The sequence below is a fragment of the Petromyzon marinus genome, chromosome 12 (genome assembly GCF_048934315.1).
Source record: "Petromyzon marinus isolate PM22_M1 ecotype Great Lakes invasive population chromosome 12, UKy_Petmar_22M1.pri1.0, whole genome shotgun sequence".
Lineage (NCBI taxonomy): Eukaryota > Metazoa > Chordata > Hyperoartia > Petromyzontiformes > Petromyzontidae > Petromyzon > Petromyzon marinus.
The window spans coordinates 6,640,902-6,656,297 of record NC_133678.1 but is presented as its reverse complement, the minus strand read 5'-3'; the positions used below and the strand labels follow the sequence as shown (position 1 = coordinate 6,656,297).

General features: G+C 45.1%; 1 long non-coding RNA gene across 1 annotated transcript; it reads left to right on the top strand.

Annotated features, from left to right (window-relative positions):
* The first annotated feature begins 920 nt into the window (after nt 1-920).
* LOC142924325 (uncharacterized) lies at nt 921-14,526 on the top strand. The gene is made up of 3 exons (XR_012941522.1): nt 921-2,235; nt 9,631-9,739; nt 12,962-14,526. It is a non-coding gene; the product is annotated as an uncharacterized LOC142924325 (long non-coding RNA).
* The last annotated feature ends 870 nt before the right edge of the window (nt 14,527-15,396 follow it).

Genomic DNA, 15,396 nt, shown 5'->3' with positions numbered 1-15,396 from the left:
ACATTGGATACGCGGTGCGGAATGACTCACCTCCCGGGCACCCCATCCCCAGCAATTCGATGAATCATCAAGGTGCAGGGTCGCAGTCCTATTCAAGAGCTGCATATCTTTTTTTTTACTTTGGAGCAAATAGCAGCACCCTCTGGATGGCTGCTGCAGGGGCGATGGAAATAAATGCTAATGGCTATGTAAAATAAATTGTGTACGTGTAGGTTTTGGGCTATAAAGCTCAAGGTATTGAATAAGATTGATGACTGCAATTTGAAACATTTGCAAGGAGCAACTGAGATTTGCCAAGAAGTGAACATTGTATGCAATATTTGTTCTTTTTTGTGTGTATTTCAAGTGCCGCTGCGTCATGTCACGTGAAGCTGATTAGGGAGCACTTAGCGTAAACACGTTGTACAAACTTAACTGATAACACGGTGAAATACATATATATAAAACACACATATACATCGTGTACCTTAAATATAAAATAATGTCATTGCCATTACGGGGCAGTGACGGGGGCTAGCGGTAGCTCGTTCGCTCCTCGTTACAGAGGAGATTCACGGTCAAAATCCGGCGAACACCCTGGTTAATGCTGCATGCGGTTGTATTAGCCACAAAACAAAATATGCGCCTGCTGCTTTGCAGTGGAATGCTAGCGAAGCTGTGACGTCATTCGCAAGAGTAATGCACCGCGAGCTGGCATCGTAGTCCAAATACTGTACGAAATATTACCCTTAAATTACGTAATTGGAATATATCGCCCTTACATTACGTAATTGGAATACACAGAGAGCAATTATCACCCCCTGGGTGCGGTAAACATGGCAGAATCCTTCTGAGAATGAGTCACGACACTCAACGAGGCTTTCCTGGGTAAACACGCGCAATAACAACGATAATGGTACATTCTTAAGGTTTTAAACTCAGCGTATTGTTAAATCATGGGGTGCTGCCTATTAGTCAGAGCATATTTTTAAAACACCGCTGTAGGTATGCATGCTGAACGTCTTTCGCACCGTACGTAGCCAACCGTGCTAATCGGAGGTGCCGCATGAGGCTTTCTCAGAATGACACTGTTATATTCCGAGTGACGCGTTTGCGCAGTGCCGCTTTAACATGCGCCTCACATACGCAATCAGAGTTGTGAATAGATGGAACATCGAGTCCTTAATGCATGCCCAGGACATCACGCAGGTCATTAAATGTTGTTCTCTAACACTCAAAGCACACGGACTGCAGATGGAGGCGATAAACATATATATGCAGTGAAATACATAAATCCTTCAATTGCGTTTGTAGCAAATTTACAAGAGGAACAACATAACGTTTGCATATGCACGATTCGCCGTTCTTTAGTTTATTCATTTGAAACGGATTATTTTTGTTATCTTGGTAAAAAATATAAGCTTATGCATTCCGACATTTATTTACAGCCGCGGCTGCCACAACAAATCGAGAGTTTGTGTTCAAATTTGAAGCTCGGTAGGCACACACTGCTAAATTTATCATTTCAGCAACTCGTGATGTGCAAGGTTTCAAAGAATTGCATCAACGGTAAACATTGTCTGAGATTACTCCCTCTGGAAAGGCCATCTGTGAAACAGCACGCGAGGGAAGAACAGAGTGTACAGAAAATAACATTGGATGTATTTATCTGGCGGTCTTCCAATCAAGAGCGTTGCGTTTCTACACTCTCATTGCTCACTGCAGTATGTATGATGTACACTTGTAGCTCACAGACGGTGCATTTGTAAACGTACCTAATGCGTTATCTGAGCCACATGTTTTTTTTCTCTCACGAAAACCGTTTGTCCAAAGTAATGTGAAAGGGGTTTTTTTTCCCCCTCCTGCCTATGTAGGCCGAGTAATTACATATTTTTTTACATATCAGAATCTGCCCAAAAAATAAGATAACGCCAAAATGAGATTGTAAAATTTCAGGTGATATCTCCGAAGTAAATAATCAAACACATGTGTAGCGGAGTAAACACGCGCATAACAGGGGGAAATTGATAAAGACGCGCGAGTGATGGGCAGTGGGGGTCATGTCGGGCCGGCCACGTGCGGCGGCGAGGACCGGTGAGGTAATGACGGGCCAATTAAGCTGGGGAGCGATGGACGGCTGTGATTGACTGGGGTGGCTGTCAAGGGCAAGGTGGCGCCGGAATGTCTTGGAAAAGAGGAGGAAGGCAACAGGTGCAGGAGGACGCGGGGCGTCGTCGGCACGTGGCTAATTCATCGGTGAGTAACGAGACCGGGGATATAAGGGAGACACGGGAAGACAGAGGGGAGTTGTGATTAGGGCTGGAACGACGCAGGTGGGAGAGAACGAGGAGTAGAGGAGACGGAGCAGCTAGCAGTGGAGAGAGACGAGCAGAGACGAGTAGAGAGCGACAGAGATACAGAGAGAGAGTACAGAGGGAAGCGGAGACACAGAGAGAGACAGGGAGAGATAGACGGAGCAAGACAGAGCGAGACAAGGACGGCGAGTGAGACAGAGACGGCGAGTGAGACAGAGAGAGACAGGGAGAGATAACCAGAGTGAGACGTAGAGACAGAGAGACGGAGACAGTGAGAGACGGAGAGAGACGGAGACAGAGAGTGACGGAGAGAGAGACAGACAGAGACAGCGAGTGACGGAGAGAGAGACAGAGACAACAGCGAGAGACGGAGAGAGACAGAGACAGCGAGCGACGGAGAGAGAGAGACAGCGACAGACGGAGAGAGACAGCGAGTGACGGAGAGAGAGAGAGACAGAGACAGCGACAGCGAGAGACGGAGAGAGGGACAGAGACAGCGAGCGACGGAGGGAGACAGAGAAGGACAGGGGAGGAAGCGGAGCGAGCGAGCGAGACGGGCAGAGCACGGCGAGCGAGCCTTGGCAATCGGAGGAACTGTGGAGTCATCGACGGAATGCGGAGAGTTGTAAATAAAGTGGTGTCGGAGAAAATAACAAAGTTGTCCGAGTGAAGTCTACCACTACACATGTAACCACCATAGCGGCCTTTATTAAGCCACGTGTGGGCAACTACTTACACGTTTGTACACAAAATAAATCCCAATTTTACTCCATACGTTCATGCAATCCTGAGCAGTAAAGAACCATTTCTCTGGAAAGCCAACACATTGCAAATGAGAGATAAGCTTATCAGCAGAATTTCATGGCATACAATTAGACAGTGATGCAAAAGGCTGGCTGCACAATTTATAACAGACAATATTTTATCTCGTGTGCGTCATACAAAGAGTTTATTGGTACACGACCGCTATCTGGCGATAGGTCACATCCTAGTTTAATGCCGGGGGATTAGGCCACTAGGCGAGAAAAGCCAAGAGTCCGGATGTCGCGCTGACAGCAATATCCCAGCCGCTCCACACATTCCCGTGAGAGATTGTCAATTGTCTTCTCTCACCCCGAGGGGCAAGTGAATCCACTCGTATTAAGGACGCACCTGAAGGCAAACACAATGTTGATTAACTTTTCATGTGCCTTGTTGAGCTTATGAAATTATTGTTTTTAGAACAGCTTTTTTGTGTTTGGTTTGTTGTCCTTCCGCCGATTAGCACGGTTGGCTACGTACGGTGGATTTTATTACCTTAATAAGTAATATTTAAAACAACTTTTAAAAAAAAAAACACGCTTTTATCAAATGTACTAGTAGTAATGGCAGAACTCCACGACTCCAGGAAGTGGCCCCGAAGCTTGTCACAACGTAAGGGGACCGTGGTGATTTACAGCCAACGTGAGTTGAGCGTGGACAATTAGACCCAAGCCGAAACATAACATGTAAAAAATAATGTTAAAAATATATATATATTTTTTATGATAGAATATAGTATTGTCATCAGTATGACATAAATATACCAAGTTTGCAGTCGATACCGCATTGGGAAGTGGGTTAAAATTGAGTTACAAGATTTGAGGATACAACAACAGACAGAGTGAGTTAAATGAAAGCGTGTAAAAAAATAATAATCCATGTTTAGGTTGTGATAACATGGTAAGTGTAACGGTTTATATTTTCTCTAAAACACAGTTTCCGTCTGTGTCACGTGGTCAAATTGCTTCATCTTCCGTGTGGTCTCATTATTGGTTAGTGCCGTAGTTAATGTTTTACCTTCAAATTGCATAACCAGTGCAGTTTAAACACTTTAATGTCAACTTTGAGGTCACGTGTTGTAGTTCATTTTTGTTATGTGATAAAACAAGCACGAAAACTACAACAAGAGTAAATGCTATATATCATGTTAATCTATAATAGTTTTATAATTAAGCTTTTTTTTAATACGTAAAAAAGTAATACTCTATTCATGATATTGCTTTCACGTTTTCAAATGCTTATTTAGATGTTTTTTTCTATGAAATATTTGATAAGATTCTGATTATTCCACAACCATATCCGTTCAGTATAGTGCTGTGGGACTAAAGTGTGCTATAAATTGGAACTCAAAACCCGTTTCATCTCTGATCTTCAGGAGCGCGGATGTGATATAATGCTAATGTATAATAATACAATAACCAGTCATTTATATATTCGCCCGTTCAGAAGAGGTTCTGCGTGTCCGTGAGCTGATTGCAATCGCCACCACCATCAATATTTTCAGCCATAATCAATGAACAGCTGGATGAAAGCTCTCCAAAGCATGTGCAAGTCTCTCGTGGTCCTGCGACACAACAATCCTTATGATCTGATTTCACGACTCCTTCTCCGCGGTGATACGCGAGGTTTGCCGTGTAACCCCTCCTGGCTGCCCACCGGCCATTGTTCCTTCTTGTCTCCTGTCGAAGCCCACTTAAGAGTCAATACTTTTAAAATCTGCACTTTTAAATCTAGTATGAAAACTTAATTTATTTTTGTGTTTAGTTCGTTGTCCTTACCCCGCACCTCCGATTAGCAAGGTTGGCTACATCCGTTGTGAAGGAAGTTCTACTTACAGTATCTACAATACGATCTCTCTGACACTCATGTTCTCTGATCCACATGTCCCTCTGTCCGTCTGTCACATTTTTTTGTGTTAATATCCATGTCTCTGATCCATGCGTCATGGCAGGAAATATATACGCTCATTAAAACTTTATTCAGGCACATTGGAACATTTGCTTATATTCATAAGTAATTTGTTTTAGCTCTCCAACCTGCTCTCTTTCGATCTATGTCATAATTTTAATCCTGATGTTCCTTCGATAATTTCTCTCGGCATACACACTCTGATATCCATAATATAGCTACGATTGTAAATGTTGTGGATTTGCTCTCCAACACACTGGTGTTGCTGTACTAGTGTAGTGAGTCACTTCGGAGACACTATTTAGGAGCCAACAAAGTTTATTCTACACTTCATAACACCATTACACACGGGACTACCATGCACCTAACTCTTACACTCTTTACACACGGGACTATAACACGCCTATCTCTTGCGCACATGGGGTAACTATAACCAGGTCAGAACAGCCAACATGCTGTCTGACCCACGACGTCGGAGATGGAGATGAAGACATAGCACTTGGGTTCCACTTCACCTGCAGACAGCCCCGATATTCGATCGGGGCTTCTCTTTTATCCCTCTCGGCGTGGTCTGGCTCCACCCTCGGTCGCGGCTCCCTCTGGAACATTCCCGAAGGTTCCAGACTATCTTGCACCTCCCAACTGCCCGGCTCCGCCCTTAACCATGCCCCCTTTCGGGAACTCTCTAGATGATTCCTGGCTACTCTTCCCATGTCCCCTCGGTCACCTTTTCCCCACATTCCTCACTCCGGCCCATCACGTGCTTCACCCAATGCTGGGGTAACTCATATGCCCCCTTCCGCCAGCAGCCCTCATGACGCTCCCCGGTGACCAATTATGTGGCAATTACTCGCTGCACTGGCGGATTGGCTGCAATTCCCTACTCTGTCGGTAGGACTCATTTGCCTCTCTCTGCTAGCACCCGGTACCACGCCCCTAGTGACCCACTGTATGGTACTGCACGGTGTGCTAGTCTCTGCAACCATATTTCCTTGTTCTACAGCACTTAGCAGTACGCGCCGTAGTGATCCATTTAACGTCACTACAATAGTGTAGAAGAGTGAAATACACGGTGCGCACAGTTAGCCGAGGGCAACTGAGGATAAACAGGTGCACGCGTGCAAACGTTAGGTTTACACGGACAATTTGCCAGTTGTTAGGGGGCACAGCAGGTACAAACGGGGTTGACCGGTTGTGCACGCTGACGCCGGAGGTGTTGCCAGGGAGATGGGAGATAAGGGTTGGTTAATGGGCATCTAGGCGCCAGCCTGGCTGGGCTTAAAGAGACACACGAGAGCTCTCGGTTAATTGGCAGGAGCATATAAGGGCGTGTGTGTGAGCAGAGCAGGGGAGTTGTCGCTGAGGGCAAGAGTGAAGAGATCTCGCTGCTGCCACTCGAGCCGTCAACAGACCTCAACCCGCACGCGTTGCCGGGCGGGTGATGGCTGATCCCCCCCTCCCCCGCCTGGGACAGACGAGTGAGCGGGTCTGAGCGAGCGTAGGTGAGGGCAGCGGTGGAGCTAGGAAGCTGCTTTGTGCTGCTGTGTGCGAAGCTGCTGTGTGCGGAGTCGCTGTGTGCGAAGACGCTGTGTGCGGAGTCGCTGTGTGCAACTACGCTGTGTGCGAAGTCGCTGGGTGCGAAGACGCTGTGTGCAGAGACGCTGTGTGCAAAGATGCTGTGCGCGCAGTTGCTGTGTGCGAGGATGCTGTGTGTGAAGATGCTGTGTGCAGAGACACTGCGACTACGCTGTGTGCGGAGTCGCTGTGTGCGAGAACGCTGTGTGCAGAGACGCTGTGTGCGACTACGCTGTGTGTGGAGTCGCTGTGTACGAGGACGCTGTGCGAGAACGCTGTGTGCAGAGACGCTGTGTGCAGAGACGCTGTGTGCAGAGACGCTGTGTGCGACTATGCTGTGTGCAGAGTCGCTGTGTTCAAGGACGCTGTGTGCGGAGTCGCTGAGAGCAGAGCTGCCGAGGGCAGGATAAGTGCGGTGTAACGTAGATACGAGTGGGGAGACGTTAGATCTAAGTTAACTTACAGATAGTTTTAGGAGTACCTACAACTGGTGCAAGAATATGTCAATAAAGTGTAAGCAGGTGACTTGTTACAACGTGTCAGTCTGAGTGATTTTTGAAGACACTACACTAGTAACGAATTGGCACATTCTGTTAACGTGACAAACCTTACTAATGGCTGTGTCGGGTGGTGGCGGGTTTATATATTTACGCAATCTAGCGCCAAAAAAACTATATCATGGATCATATTGGGCACGAAAGCCTGCTACGTGTTAAACACTCTGATATGTTTTGTTCATATTTTTCTCGGATTTACCTTCAGCCCCACTTTCGCGGCCTCTTTAAAAAAATGTCTTCATTCTTCTGTTCACCCCGTGAGCTCTTACTCTGCTCAATATAAGCACATTCATTGATTTTGCCGATCATTTTTCAAAGGATCTAAAAGCGATGTGCGTGTACACTTCTGTTCGGTTTGAGGATACATGTGAGGAGGGAAAAAAAAACCCTGTTGCTGAATCTGAAAACTCTGAAAGTGGTCAGTGTGTTTGCTCGGTCCTCAAGTGCCTCGGGTGCATGGCCTCAAGCATTTTCATCGCTAGAAAGAGAGAGAGAGTGGCCAGCTGTATATTCACTGCATTTAACAATGAATGCGTTGCGAGTGTTTTATCAGTTGGCACTCGTTTTTTTTTCCCGCTGACACTGCACAGCTGTTTGAGCCGTTAGCCACATGCATCTTTAGCCATGCGGGTTCTGCTTCATTTTTTTAATCTTGACACATCAACAGAACCTTCGCCTAACACTGACTTAAGAACAAAGAGCGCGAAGGTGCTGAGGATAGGAATACATTTTCACGGAGTGAAATCCCTATTTTTTTCCCCCCCCATTAGCTTTCATGTATTTCAAACGCGTTTTTGAAATCCTCTTCGATTCATAACAGAGCTGCAAATATATTAATAAAAATGCAATGCATTTTATGATAATTAGTGTGGCCGCTGATATATTAAAATTAAACATCTACACCTTGAAGGATGTGAGCAATGCTGTATCTGCATAAAGGGATATCCTTGATATATACAAAATACTAAGAATGTTTTTCGAGCTTTAAAGTTTAAATACCATAATGTTTGAATGCATGTTTGTGAATCGTGGACTTTTTTACACGAAAAAAATCATTATTCCGGGAAAACACGTTAAATCATCAAATGGTTGGGTTTACGCTTTCAAATACAAATACTGACAGCTAGCACGCCATCACTTTTGTGAGCATGTCATTTGACCATGTTGATAAAACAGCTTAAATGAAAGCGAACACATCCACTTCAGTGTGTTTGACCAACCGGATTGCATGTGGAATGACAATACAAAAATCTCCCCTATAGCCTGAACAGACTGTTGGGGCAAGTGCTGTTCGCGAGCACCTATGAAGGCTGCCACGGCACACGAGGCGGTTGGTGGCCAGCACCACGCCCGGCCGTCTTTGTCTCCCTAGTGGCGATGTTTACACACCGCACCAGGTACTCATTTGAGGCTGAGTAGACGTAGAGGAGGCCCAGGACCGGTCCGGATAATCGTCGCCGGTTTTGGCCAGGTTGGTAGCGCTAACCGCGACCCTACCGCTGCCTGTGTATTGTCATAGGCCGGAATGACAATACACCCTGAATCACACCCGCACACACATCCGTCAGTCGCACACAGCTGCCTTCTCCAGGGCTTCACGCATTAATGGGAACCCCGTTGACACACACCACTCACCTGCTCCGGCTGGAGCACGCCAGGTGCGTTTGCTTTGTTTGGTACTCGTGTGTCTGCTGATGCGTTTTCAAAAGTCCAGCTGGTATTTATCTGTTCGTAAAATGTGGTGAAGGCAAAGGTGCAGCCTTGCCATTGCTTGCTCGTGCCACTGCCGGTGGAAGGGCCCCCCGATAGAGGGAGCGCTACCTTTCCCAACTAATGTATGCGCTATAAAGAAGGGCCATTGCCCCAAAATCGTTGCCTATTATATACGTTTCCTTGAATGGCGGTGTTAGTGACGAATGTGTCGAGTTTTGTGTTGTTCAGTGAACTCTCGGTTTTCGTTAACCGTCCCTTTGTCAACCCACTCATTGAGAAAAGGGGCTCCCATCACGTCGTTGGCCATGGGGGTTGTCTGGCCAAACCGCAAGATGCTGGTCAGTCACTTGCACGCCGATGTTAGCCGTGGTCGGGGAATCGAACTCAGGTAGCCGGGTTCACAGCACAGCGTGCTAACCGCTCTCCCGCTGCTCAAACGATTGGTGTATTTGCTGAGTAGTCCGTATAACTAATGGTTGATGTCCATGACAGATGCTTTCCATTTTTCACATTGTTGAGTGTCTCTGATTAAGAGTCTCATCCAACTGCTCGTAATGTTCCACTAACTTTACTGTTTTGTTGAATAGTGAGAAATATATTTGGTTAGATCGCGTAAATATAATATGTCGTTAAACCTGCCACCACCCGACACAGCCAATTAGTACGGTGTATCATGTAAACACAACGTGCCAATTCGTTACTAGTGTCGTGACTGACTCAGAGACACTAAGAGTAGGAGGCACTCTGTTTACTAACACGGCCTGTCAACACTTGGTAACTAGGGTTACCAGCCAAGGCAGCTGGCAGACTGCCTGACTGACGACGCCGAGACGCAGAAGACTCCAGCAGCAGCAGCGCGACGCGGACCCCACTCCACACGACAGCCCCGAGGTGCCCTCCCTGTGCCCCCTCTTATACTGTCAGCGTGGCCTGGCTCCGCCCCCGGCCACGCCCCCTTCTGGAACCTACCAGCGGGTTCCTCTTCCGTAACCTTTCCCCAAGATCCCTCTCTGGTCTAGCACGTGACCTGCTGTCAAGTCAGGGCTGCTGTTGCTGCAGATCCCCTTCCCTGCCAGCAGCCAGCACTATGCTGCTACGTGACCGATTCTATGTCACTACACTAGTACAGCACATTGGTGTGTTGGGGAGCAAATCCACAACATTTACAATCTGAGTAAATACAACTAGCATCGTCAGGGGACAACCTTTTTATATGTTGGGGCCATGAGCTGAAATTTGGGAGGGGCTGATCTAAAGTAAAAATCAGGTAGTGACACGTTTAAACGTGGACCTGGCTCAGCATATGTTTGTTTTTGAGATATTTAATATTGACAAAATGTTGTCATGCTGTTAGAGAAATAGCCTCTGCTAACCACATCTGGTCATTTTTTCTCTCACAAAAAATGGATGGTGTGTTCATCATGATGAACCGGACATGCTGTGAGTTCCTCAAAACAAATTAGAATTGTGATTAATCCTTTGAGGATCTCACATGCACTGTAGGTAGCAGGTCAAATTAGTAACGTGGAAACGAACCCACGATGATGCATCTCACCACAGATGTCTCTTGAGAAACATTTAGCATTTTGTTTCAGTGTCCTTGTTAAGAAGCAACACCTTGCAGTGTTGCACACTACCACGCCGCTGCCTCAACTCGTTAAAGTCAGTGCTTGTTTTGTAAGAATGATTTGTACATTTTTATCACTCATGCCCAGACTCCACATGTGCTAAAACAACGTAAAATGTTTATCTTCTGAACGTATTGCTCTGTGTTGTGTCAACCAACAGTGCAGGATGTACCTGTGGAGAGTGGAAACTTACTTCAGAGGAGGAAATTGTGTTATTACCATGCACGTTATGACATCTTTGGCCACAGCTACAAGTGTGCAATTGTAAAGATAAACATTGAAACTGCTGCGTTTTAGTGGTTAGCGTCCACGGTGTTAAGCCAGCGTGTAAACTTAAGTTAGCCTTGTGAGAAATGTTACCGTTTTGACAATAGTGGAAAATAATGAATTGAACCATGATTATATTTTTGTGTATGGAAACACTGTATGTTTAGGAGCTAAAAGCCAATGGCTAAAAAGCCAATGTCAAGGTCTGCTAGCCACGATAGCGATGCAAGATATAGTTTTGTATAGTTTTGCTATTCCTCCTCTGTTGAAGGAGCGCAGACTGCAGTGGTTCACTACACAGTCGATAGCTTGGGTTGCATGACCACACTTGCACTGTGGCTTGTCTTTGACTTTTCATTCGTGAAGATGTGCACAGTGGCCTGTTGATGATTCGACGTTGTTTAGTGGTTACTGCAGTCAGTGTCTTCGGGGAGGAATGTCAAAGCCAGGAGGTGCGATTTCTGGCTCTCGAATGAGGTGTTTATTCTGGCCACCTGCGTCGTTCTGGATCTCGGTTGGTGAAATTAAAATCCCAGGAGGGGGAATCGGAACTTGAGATTGCAGCGAGGTACTTTGTTGATGTATGTTTAACTTCTTTTTGCACCGTACATAGCCAACCGCGCTAATCTGAGGTGCGAAGTCTTGGTTGATGGGTCGGTGGTTGTCGTTGCGTTATTTAGTTGGGCGTCGAGCTTCCAGATCTGCCCGGAGAGAAGTACCGTGGCACTGATTAGATCAGATTCATTTTAAATCCAGATTGAAAACTCATTTCTTTAGGATTGTTTTGCGTGTGCAGTTTGTTGTCCTTCCCCCGCACCTCCGACGAGCACGGTTGGCTACGTACGGCGCGAAAGAAGTTCAACGTGCGTGCATGCATCAGTGAGAGTGCGGCAGTTCGCAGCACATCATCAGCTGAGGCCTTAAATTCAAATCCGGATATGTTTCGTAGAAGTGTGGGAGACGGTGGCCTGCTTGTGGCCCACCTGCTCAGTGTTTTCATGTCACCTTAAACACAACGAATACTGTACCGTCATCTGGGCTAAATGGATGTCGTTAACATGGACAGTAGAGCCAATTCGACCATTGAAGCATTTGTTTCTGAAGTGCAAAAACGATAAGTCCAAGTTATTTCCTGCTCAAATGAGCCTTGAGATGGTGCTCATCTGCTGTTTACAGCCCTGAGCCAGTGGTGGATATTCCACCTTCCTATGACAGTTGTTTGTTCCTCTTGATTTCTTCACAACATGGGCTGAGTCAAACGTCAAAGAGAATTTGAATTCGCAACCTTCCAATTGCCAGCCACCTACTACAGCTGAGCCACCTGGCCGGTTTGCGTCTCATGGGGGAGGATAATGTTAATATTTATGATCTTAGTAACACGTCCTGTGATGCAAGTGTGTGCATCGGAACACCGGTGGTACAGTGGCTGCACTCTGCGCTGTGTTCTTGGTCACCTAGGTTACATTTTTACTGGACATCTGTGAAAAAGAGCTTCATAGCTCATCGGATTCCTCCGGGATGAATAAAGATTCCGATTGTGAATTCCTGCCTTTGTACCGCACCAGTTACAATTGGTATCTCCGAACAATGACCCAGCTTAAAATGAATGCTTGGTTCTGTGTGCCAACGATAGCACAAAGAACACAAATGCAAATGGGTGTGGTGCTGGCCACAGTGTGCTACACCATTTAGTTAATAGGTGCACCCTTTCCTCATGGTTTCCGGGTTTTGTGTCCAGGCCATCGCTACCGTCAGTGACAACCCAGAAAATATGCCTACGCCCGGCACACCACGTCCAGTGGAGCCCTTGCCATGGCTGTGGCCACGGGTCGTGTGCCTACGCCCGGGTAAAAATTCACCCAGAAAATATATTCAGTGAGGAAGTAAGACCTGGGCGCGAGTGATATCCCCTCCCGCCACCCTCCACCTCCTTATTCACGAACGTGCATTGTCCAGCGTGGTGAAGCATGTTCAAGCAACGTTGTAGACGTGGGGAGACCTGCATCCTGCAATGAAGCGAATGGCCAGTCTGTGACTACGTGATCCCCTGGCGGTCTTTTGTCCACTCTGCCCTTTTCACGGAGATGTTCCGAACGTCAATGTAAAATGCTAATTGGTTCAAATCCTGTCTTGCTGTTGCTCCTCGCTCGTGCGTGCAAGAGGCACATCCGTGAAAATGTGTGGCGTGGTCTGACGGTGTTCATTTTGTATTCTGCAGGCCTTATCAAGTGGAAGCAGGTGGCCACTGCCTTTTGAGACAGCATCAATGTAGCTCACGAGGGTGACTGCTGCTACAAAATAAAATCCAGGCACGTGGGTAGATGGCTGCATTCTGCGAGTATAAATCGATGTTAGTTATATCATAGCTACAAATGCTTGAGGGGCCAGTGCTTCTTGTTGATGAGGATGTATTAGTTAGCATACTTAATGATGTCACTGTTTTCTTGCTCCTTGCGAAAATGTAGCTCACATTTCTCTGATTTTATATGCGCTGTGCGTTGTTTTTTTTGCATTAAAGTTTCCGATCGAAGGTTAATAAAAAAGGTATCATTTTATTGTGTGCTGGAGGAGGATAAACTTTCACTCACTTGTGAATAAATGATCAAATTTGGCCTAATGGGACACATTTATAAATATAGCTCTTCATTGCCAAAATTGAGGTCGATTGTGTGATGCATTATAGGAATAACTCAAACAGAGATTCATGATCGCCCATTGCATTATGGTCCTTGTCGAATTAAACTTTCATTACTATGCCCATCGAGAAATTTAGTGAAGCAAACACTGAATGATGTCACCAGAAGCACAAATCATGGACATATTACAATTTTATAGAAATAATAGAAATTGCCAATGTCATCGTCTATTTTTTTCACATTCAAGACTCTGTTTCGGCAAATTAGTATTTGATTCTTGTACTGAATGTAATTAATCACATCGTACATAGCTGGACGTGAGTGAGTAATGGGTATACATTCTAACGATGTTTTAGGAGGGCTAGAAAGTGCATTTTTGGCACAAAGATTTTTAAGAATATGCTTTTAAATTGAGAATCTAGGTCTAGGATCGTTTGTAGCCACACAATTTTTTTGAAAGATGCTGACACCAGAAAGTGATTGTGCACTGTGCAGGTTGGCAACTGCTTGTTTGCTGCTCGCTGATTTACAATCATCGGTCAGGGAGAGTGTTTCCCGTGTGTGTCCAGAGGTTGTTATCACTGCTTGCTGTATGTTTACAATGGTAGCTGGGCCTAACACACTTGGTGGCTGCTGTCACATTTGTGACTGTTGTGGGATGTTATATGGTATTTTTTAATTCGTCTTATCTGGTTGCCTGCACCTTTTTGGCCGCCTGGCTTCCCAATGATTTGGTGGTTACTGCCTGTCATCTGTTCGCCCTCACCATTTGACTTTGTGATAATTTCTGCAGTCTATAAAACCGTAAGAATGTGTCTTTATGAAATTAATACAGATGAATGAAAAGTGGTTTTATTCGTATAGGATATAGTTATATACATATAAATGAATGTGTTGTAATGATTTCCCAAAAGCAAAATAAAAAGCCTACTCCACCATAAATGTGTTTGTAGTATCATTATGGCTACCTGCTAGTTGGCTTTGCTGTTTCTCTTCCTCATGAAGTCTTCAAAAAACGTTTCCAAAATGATACAGTTCACTAATAATATCCCTTGTCAAAACAAGTTGTACCCTTGAGCATACGTATATGTTCAAGAAGATGCGCATGTTTGAGGTATTCGTGAATAAAATCATTATTATCACGGAATTTTTTTTGCACGAGATTGTCATTCCACTACTGGATCTCTCCCTGAATCTTTGATGCGATATTTTGTGGTGGCCGCATTGGCCATTGCCCGGCCCTGATTCGGTCGGTAGATTATGGTTGCGTAACAATGCGGTTTAAGTACGTGTTTAATTATCTATGAATTTTGGAATATGCCAGAAGGTTTTAGGAACTAAAGTGTGCACAGGCTCGGAATACTTCCAAATGGTAAAAAAAAAAACATTCCCAAATAATAATTTGAACATCCAAGGAGCATATTCTGTTAAATAAAATATACTTATTAAAGATGCGGTACACATACTGTATTCTATAAATGCACAATACGGTGCTTGAACTACAAAACGCGTGCACGAAAATAAACAAGTTGCGTAGCAGAGATGGAGATGTTTTAATATATTTGATCTGCTTAAATTCAAAGTGCATTTTGAGGTGTGGCGGTCAACAGACTTTTTTTTATTAGTTGCCTGGCGAATATTAGTATGACAAACAGTACAACGTTGCATATTCTTTAGTCACATATCCACCCTGTAATTCTCTATAGATGGTCACATATCTAACCTTTCGTCACATATCCACTCTGTAATTCTCTATAGATGGTCACATATCTAACCTTTAGTCACATATCCACCCTGTAATTCTCTATAGATGGTCACATATCTAACCTTTTGGCACATATCCACTCTGTAATTCTCTATAGATGGTCACATATCTAACCTTTCGTCACATATCCACCCTGTAATTCTCTATAGATGGTCACATATCTAACCTTTTGGCACATATCCACCCTGTAATTCTCTATAGATGGTCACATATCTAACCTTTCGGCACATATCCACCCTGTAATTCTCTATA